This window comes from Petaurus breviceps, unplaced genomic scaffold (genome assembly GCF_028583685.1).
Source record: "Petaurus breviceps papuanus isolate PSGF00001 unplaced genomic scaffold, PetGlider_PUasm1.0 90740, whole genome shotgun sequence".
NCBI lineage: Eukaryota > Metazoa > Chordata > Mammalia > Diprotodontia > Petauridae > Petaurus > Petaurus breviceps.
Genome location: NW_027187330.1, coordinates 9,876,287 through 9,884,424, shown reverse-complemented (window position 1 = coordinate 9,884,424; position 8,138 = coordinate 9,876,287). Strand labels below are relative to the sequence as shown.

At 41.9% G+C, this 8,138-nt stretch overlaps 1 protein-coding gene across 6 annotated transcripts in view; it reads right to left on the bottom strand.

The window, feature by feature from the left end:
- PARP6 (poly(ADP-ribose) polymerase family member 6) overlaps positions 1–1,987 on the bottom strand; it is a 24,978-nt gene extending 22,991 nt beyond the window's left edge. For 3 of the 6 annotated variants that reach the window (XM_069067299.1, XM_069067300.1, XM_069067301.1), the window contains exons 1-2: positions 1,636–1,986; positions 1,072–1,157 (exon numbers count right to left, since the gene is read on the bottom strand). The gene's annotated coding sequence lies outside the window, so the exon portion shown is untranslated. Of the gene's footprint in view, positions 1–1,071; positions 1,158–1,635 lie in introns of all 6 variants that reach the window. The other 3 variants (XR_011164265.1, XM_069067297.1, XM_069067298.1) reach the window with 3 other exon arrangements.
- Between the last annotated feature and the right edge of the window lie 6,151 nt (positions 1,988–8,138).

The window sequence follows — 8,138 nt, the reverse complement described above, 5'->3', positions numbered from 1 at the left end:
GAAGGAAGGAAGGAAGGAAGGAAGGAAGGAAGGAAGGAAGGAAGGAAAGGAGGGAGGGAGGGAGGGAATTTATGAAACACTGGTCAAGTTAAAGAACAAGAAAAATATTTAGGTGAAGATAGAGACCAGGAGGAGTGAGAAATTGTTTAGGTGGCTGAAATCATAGCAACACCAAGAAAGACCTGAAAAATAAGAGATAAGTGGAGAGAGGAAAAGAAGCTATAAAGGATTCCCAAACAAGGCAAGAAGCATGTTCCATCCATGTGTCTATGCATGTGTATATCTGTTTATAATGATACGTGGGAATCCTAATATCTTCAGTTTCGTGCCCAAAGTCCCTTCCTAAGCCAGAGAGGTACCTACCCTGAGTACATCAAGCTAACATCACTCAAAGCAGAGTTTTCAGTATACAAAATTAAATACCTGTAAAGCATCTATCACTATTTCCCTATTATTAGGCTCCCTAGAAAAATAGCTAACAATAGCTATTGACATAATATTTTAAGGCTTGCAAAGTGCTTTACATATATTATCTTATATTAGTCAGCCCTATGGGTTCAGGTCCAGCATTAACCATCAATACTATTGCTTCTACTGTAAATGTTCTCTTTTTCCTATCAGGTTAGGACAATTGTACAGAATATTTCAAGACTTCTGCAGGAAAGAGATAAATGCAATCTAAGACTGCATTGGGTCCCCAGAAGTCAGGGAAGGTGCTCATCTGCTATACTCATTGTGAACCTTAGGCATGTCCTTCCTTGTTTCTGACCAATGAAAACAAAGGCCTCCTTAGAGTGGGCAAAAACAACCCTGATCTGAATTTCTCCATATTCAATTAAACAGCAAAGCAATGGTGCTATACAGTACTTAGATACAAAGATGAAAAATGACAGTCTCTGCCCCCAAAGAGCTTACAACTCAGTAGAAGGAAGAAACAAATAAGTACACAAAGTGGGGAAAAGTAGACAGAAACATAGAATCAGAGGCATAAAGACCCCAGAGGGGGTCTGGTCCAACCTCATCATTTTATAGATGAGCAAACTGAGGCCCAAAGGAGATAAGTTAACTTGCCCAAGGTCACGTGGGAAGCAGGTGGCAGATCTGGGATTCACACCCGGGTCCTCTAACTCCAGATCCAGTACACTCTTTCCACTACACTAAATATAATAGAAGTCAGAATGAAAAAAAGCACACAGGGGTGGTGAAACAGAGAAGCCTGAAGCCTGGGGAGGGAGGGATCTCCTGCCCTGGAGGGGTCACCAGGAGGCCTCCTGGAGGAGAAAGCACCTGAGCAGGGCCTTGAGAAGAGGGAAGGATTTTAACCAGCAGGGATGGGGCAGGAGGCCCTTCTAGGGAGGAGGCCCGAGCCTCACTCCAGCGACCTCCCACCTCCCCCGAGGAGCGGCCCCTCCCGAGAGCTTCCGAGCCACCTCCCTCGACCCCGGAGGCCTCTTGCCCCCCTCCCCCCCTCCCCCCGCCCCACGGACACTTACACACACACACACACACACACACACACGTCCCGTCTCCATCATCCTCGCCCGGTCTCCATGGCAACCACTGAGAAGGCCCTCCTCCTCCTCCCCCATCTCCTCCTCCTCTTCCTCCTCCTCCTCCTCCCCAGCGCGCGCTCACCACTCGCTCGCTCCCAACGATCCCGGGCCTCGGCCCCGCCGCTGCTCCCGGAGGGTGGAAGGCCCAAGGGCCCGGGGCCTGGGAGCTCCCCGGGCGAGGGGGCGGGAAAGCAGCGGCGCCGCGGCCGGGCCCGGCTCGGCCCTCCCCGCCCCCTCCTCCTTGGCTCCGGCTCTCGGCTGGGGGGGAGGGGGAACGTGTGGGGACAGAACAGAGGGCGAGGCGGGGCGGGGCTGGGAGACCGCGGCGGCGGCGGCAGCCGGCAGCCAGCAAAGTCCCAGCTCTCCCGCTCTCCCTCCCCGCGGCCGCCCTCCCTCGCTCCCTCACTCTGTTGTTCCTGTCACAGGCGCGCCGGGCCGGGCCGGGCCGGGCCGGGCAGGGCCGTTTTGCGCATGCTCCCAGCGGCTACGCTTGGGTCACGTGGTCTCCGCTTAGGGGAAGGTCAAGGCTGGCGCGAGGCGGCCCGAGGCGAGCTTGGAGCCGCGGACCTCGGCTGGGGTGGGGGAGCTTCGGGAGTCTTATCCGGTCGCCTGAGGTCATCCTCCTTCTGGCACCAAAGAGCTTCTCCCTCCGGTGTCCAGCCCCGCCTCTTTGGTTAGGGAGGCGAAGAGGAGCTGTGGGCTGACTCACACGCGGTCCTACTTCGGGGGAGGGGTTTGTGCGCGCACAGAGAATACCATTCAAAAAACTGGGCATGTTTGTGCAAGGCAGGGTTGTAGGCTTGGGGGCCGCCTGGTGCTCCCTCGGCTCTCTCCGACACCCCAGGCCCTAGTCTGAGTAGCCCCCTATCACACACACACACGCACGCACGCACACACACCCCACCCACCACCGTGGACCTGGGCTGCAGCACCGCACGCAGCCTTATTTCCATATGAAGCAATTTGCAGTTTGCGCAATGTTTTCCTCCCAACAGCCCTGTGCGGTAGGCTAATGAAGTATTATCCTCATCCTACCGATGAGGAAAAGAGGCTGAGATAGTGACTTGCCCGAGGTCTCCACGTTCAAATCCCAGCTCTCTGACTCTGAACGCTGTCTGTGCTCTTTGCTGTTCTGCCAGGCCGCCTCTGAGAGACAAGCGCGGGTGGGGGCACGGTCTTGCGGAAGGCTCGATGGAACGGGCACCTCCCCGAATCAAGGCATGCTTCAGTGGATTGGAACAGAATTCAGCCCCTCCCTGCCTTCCCAGTCCGTGATTCTTGTCGGGGTCCCTCCATACATCCTCTGCAGGGCGTCCGTTCAGCTCTTCTCCAGATTATTTTTTTGTGAGTGCCACTGGAGCACTTATTTGGGCTACCCATCTCTTATCCCTTGGTCACTTCATAAGACTAGCTCACCTCCTTTTCTTGATGATATATTTCCTCAATGACTTACATATAGGTCATCAATGAAAATCTGCTGCAGCCTCCCATCATGCTTCCTTCAACTTTGGTTCCTCTGAAATCATAGTATTCAAAAATTTACAGTCATAGAGTATTGCCAAGATGGGTGCTTTTTCAGACTTTTTTTTTTTAATCCATGCAGTTTTTTCCTTCATGTATTTTCAGCGAAGAATCATGTTATATTTCAGATCTTGGTGAAGGTAGCACAATATCATTCCCAAATAGTAACATCTGAAATACCTGAGCATGCATAGGGAATCCAGTTTCCATATGCCCTGGCATAACATATCTCTGATTTATGCCTCCGTTTGGCAATAATTAAATTGTTTTTTAAAAGAGTTATCTCTAAGGTTGCATTTACCAAGGAATTTTATCTTTAAATATGTACGAGATATCTCTTGTTAATGTTTTAATCGTGTTTTAGTGTATCATGTAACCGATGAACATTAAAAGAATGAGAACTTTAATTCTCTTCTAGTAAGTTTCGTAACAATAAAGATTTGATTTGTTAAAGTAACTAAACTATTTGTATCCTTTTGAACTTCCAATTCCACTACAAGGCATGTATCCCAAGGAAGTAAAAAAAAAAAAGAAACAAAGTTCTATTATATACCAAAATATTCAGAACTATGAATATTTAATAACAAAGAACTGGAAACAAAGTGGCCGCCAATCTGGTAATGCCTGAACAAACTGTAATATGACAATGTAATGGAACATTTTTGCATTAGTAAGAAATAACAAATATAAGGAATACAGCAAAACGTAGCAAGATTTATATCAAATGGTACAAGGGGAATAAAACACAATGACTACAACAACCGTAAATTAAACGATCACAAACTTAAATACCAAACTCTAACTGAAAACAACTCAACCCTCCCCCCCCCAAAAAAAACCCAAATAAACATCTCCACATATTCCTTTTTATCATCAGAGTTGGGGTGGGGCAGAGAGTGAATCTACAAAGGCAAAATGTTGCCTAAGTTGTCACTATGTCAATTATTTTTGTTCAACTATTTTTCTTTGTTACAAGTGTTCAAATTTAGAAAGGGAGTGGGACAGAGAAGAAATGATGATATAATAACAACAGTTTTAAGAGAACAAAATTTTAGAAGACTTTTCAAAAGATAGGATTTGCTACAGAGATTTGAAAGTCTGCCTGTTCCTTTCTCATATTTTCATCAAGGTTATAGATCATGTTCATGTATCTTTTACAAAGATAATAACAGCTAGTATTTATATAACACTTAAAAGTTTACAAAGCACTTTAAAAATACCTCATGTTCTTCTCACAATAACTTTGAGATGTAGGTGCTATTATTTTCCTCTCTTTACACATAAGCAAACAGAAATGGACAGCAATTAAGTGACTTATTCAGTCTCATAGTTTCTAAGTGTCTGAGATTGGATTTAAACTCAAGTCTTCCTGACCCCAAGTCACTACCTAACTACCTTCAGGGATGGGGAACCTGCAGCCCCCAGGTCACATGTGGCCCTCTAGGTCCTCAAGTGTGGCCCTTTAATTGAATCCAAACTTCACAGTTCAGTTTGGATTCAGTCAAAGGGCACTTGAGGACCTAGTACCCATCTCTGATCCTGACTAAAGTAATTACTGATCTTCCTTCAATTACTATTTTTTAGGACCATCTGTGATTTCCCACCCCACCCCTAACCCCCTCTTTTGGGGTCTTATAAAGTTTTACTTAAGGCATTCAAGTTTATGTTGTTTCCAACACAGGTTCCCTCTAAGTATACTAGTCTGGTCTGGTTACTCTGTTACTCTGCCTTCTTACGTGCCATTTCTAACTTTTAATAAAGCCGTTTGGAGACTGAGAGTTTGAATATTGTAGTTTCTCTGTCACTGTTGATAAAAATAGATTGTCACAGAAACATCAACATATTAACCAGAATAATACCCATGGGTAATAGAAACTATGAAATGTTTATTCTATTTTATATCCATTTGCTTTATACTGACAGTTACATCTGTGATGGAGGGAGAAGGGTGGGGCAGTGTGAATTGAGTTTCATGCCAATTTTTCTGCAGACTAATTTTTGTTTCTACTATTTTTCACTTTTATAATCTGTCATCCTTCTCCATGTTATTTTACAAATGACATCACATTCTAAGACAGCATTGCCCTTAGTTACCAGTGTTTGCTGGTTTATATTCTTTCCTCTTTATTATGATGTCTGTTTTACATCTGGTTAAACTTTTATAGGAAATAGTGATAGTCAAGGTCAACATATTTGCTTTTTCCCATTTCCCACTTTCCAACATTATTGATTAATCTGAATAGGTAGGAATAAAGCATTTCAATTATTCTAAGTATTTTCTTATCTTTAGTGTTTGTCTAATTTGATATTATTTTGACCTTTGTTCTGATTAGTCAGTGACCTGACTGCACACAGATGATTCTGAAATTCCTTTCACATCAGTAAAAAGCTATTTCCTGTTAAGATATAATCAATTTCATTTTTTATTATATCGTTGGGTGTTTCTATGTTTAACACCTTCATATTTTTCTTCTGGAAGAAAGTATTCATGAAATACAGGTATGAATTTTCTGAATTATCCACAACCTACGGCCTCTTTTGTTTCTCATCTGAACTATATTTCCCAATATATTTTTCAACATCCTCCTCTGGGACTCCCTTCACATTGAAGTAGATGTCAAATGGTATGCATATTCAGTGTATATCAGGATAGTAGCAGATCTAGCAGAGAATGTTTTCATAATTTCTTCCCTCTTTCAGTACCTAACTGACTCAGACATATACATATATACACAGACCAACACCCTCACCTACCCCAAGTCAACAACAAATGTTGACTAACCCCAAAACTACTACTTATCTCAGTCTGGATAGTCACCTGAGAATCCAAACGTAGCCCTTGTGTATAACCAGACCCAGGGATATTTTACCTGTAAGATAACCAGGGGGGAAAAGGGTTCTAATCCTTGATTCTCCACCTATTCATCCTATTTAAACTTTCTAGTCCTTGATTTATTTTTTTCCCCCAAGTTACACTGATGTTATTTGTCCTTTGGTCTTGAAAAGGACCGAAATGACATCATGATGCTGGAGTCCATGTAGCTGTGGCTAATCAGTTACATTGATGTCTTTTGTTTTAAGGACAGTCATTTCCCCTTTATCTCCACCTCCCTCCCCTTTATGGCTTTTCATTGAACCTTTGCTCTAAAATTCAAATGAAGAAAACTCTCTAAACAATATTCACAAAAAATTTAAAGGAGTTAGTCATATCAGCAGCTCTCAAGTCATAGGTTTGGTCATTATAATTAAGCAGAGTTGATTGCTTTTAAAAGTCACTTTCATTTACATTATCATAGCCATTGCCTATATTATCTCCCTGGTTCTTCTTGCTTCATAGTCTCAAGCCATACAAATCTTCACATGTTTCTTTGAATTCTTCATATTCCTCATTATTTATGACACAACACTATTTCATTATATTGAGATCATCAACAATGAATCAGCAAACAAGAATTAAAAATCTACTATATTCTAGATACTACACTAGGTTCTTGAGATACAACAATGAAAAAGGAATAGTCTCTGCCCTCCAATAGCTATATATTTGTATATAAACTTCTAATTCTCTAAATGTATAGAGTTTGTATTAGAGAACTAGAATGAAAAAGGACCTTAGAAGTCTAGGCCGAATTCCATTTTTTATAAATGAAGAATCTGAAGCCCCAAAAGATTAATTTACTTGCCCAAGGTCAAACAGGCAATAAGTAAATGAGAGGAAAGTAAAAATCAGGTCCTTTGACTCCAAGTTCAATGCAATTTCCACTGAACCACACTGTCCCTTCCATGTGCCACAATTTGTTCAACTATCCAATTCAATCAAGAAGCTTTTATTAATCATCTAGATGACAGTCACTGGCCAAGGCTCTAGGAATACAGAGATCAAAATTAATTCCTCCTGTTAAGGACCTGAAATTCTCCTGGAAGAAAACAACACAAATTAGGCAATACAAAATATATAAAGTAAATACAAAGTAATTTTAGAGTAGTAGAGTAAGAGAAAGTGAAATAACTGAAGATTAGGAAAAATTTAGTAGGAGGGGCACTTGAGCCTTGGATGGTTAGGAATTCCTATAAGCAGTGATGAAGAGGGAGAGCATTTTGGGGATGGAGGACAACCTGCCCAAAGGTAGAGGTGGGAAAAAAATATCATGAACAGGAAAGTAGGCGAGTTTGGCTAAAACAGAGAGTACGTGATAGCAAATAATGTGAAATCTATCTGGAAAAACAGCTTGGAGCCACATCATGCTTTAAATATCAAATGGCAGAGTTTGTATTTTATCTTATAGGCTATAAGATGGCACAGAAGCTTCTTGGGCAAGTAGATCAATGCAATTAATAGATAAAGGTATGGTATAATAGATATCTAGCTATACTTTTAACTAGATATCTATACAAATCTCTATAGCTATAGAGAGAGCACATAAACATGCACTTTGTTTCTGGTTTGTTTTTGTTGTTGTTGGGGGGATTTTTTTTTTTTTGCTACCATCAAAAAAAAAGTGCTTCTATGAATATTTTGGTATAAATGGACCTTTCTATCTTTGACCTCTTTAGGGTGTATATTTAGAAAATGTATTAATAAGTCAAAGGGCATGAATAGTTTATTGACTTTTCTAACATAATTCCAAATTGTTTTCCAGAACAGTTGGGACAATTCATAATTCCAACAAGAGTGTATTAATGCGGCTGCTTTCCTCAATTCTTCCAACATTGCCTATTTCCATCTTATATCATTTTTGCCCACTTGAAGGTTGTGAGGTTGACCCTCAGAGTTGTTTTAATTTGCATTTCTTTATTAACTACTTGAAGTGATCTTTCTTGTGGTTATTGATAATTTGTAATTCTTTCAAACTATTTGTCTATATCCTTTGATCACTTGTCTACTAGGGAACCTTTGATTTGATTTCCTAATGTAAAAGCTGAAGTGAATGAGGCAGATTTCGAGTTACTTCAGTCCTGATAAAGAAGTCCTGGCTGAAAGGGTTCTGCTATGTCAGAGCAGCAGCAGGATAAGTCTGGGATTATGAGAGGTCCTCAGGACCTCTTTGCAATACTACTCCCAAT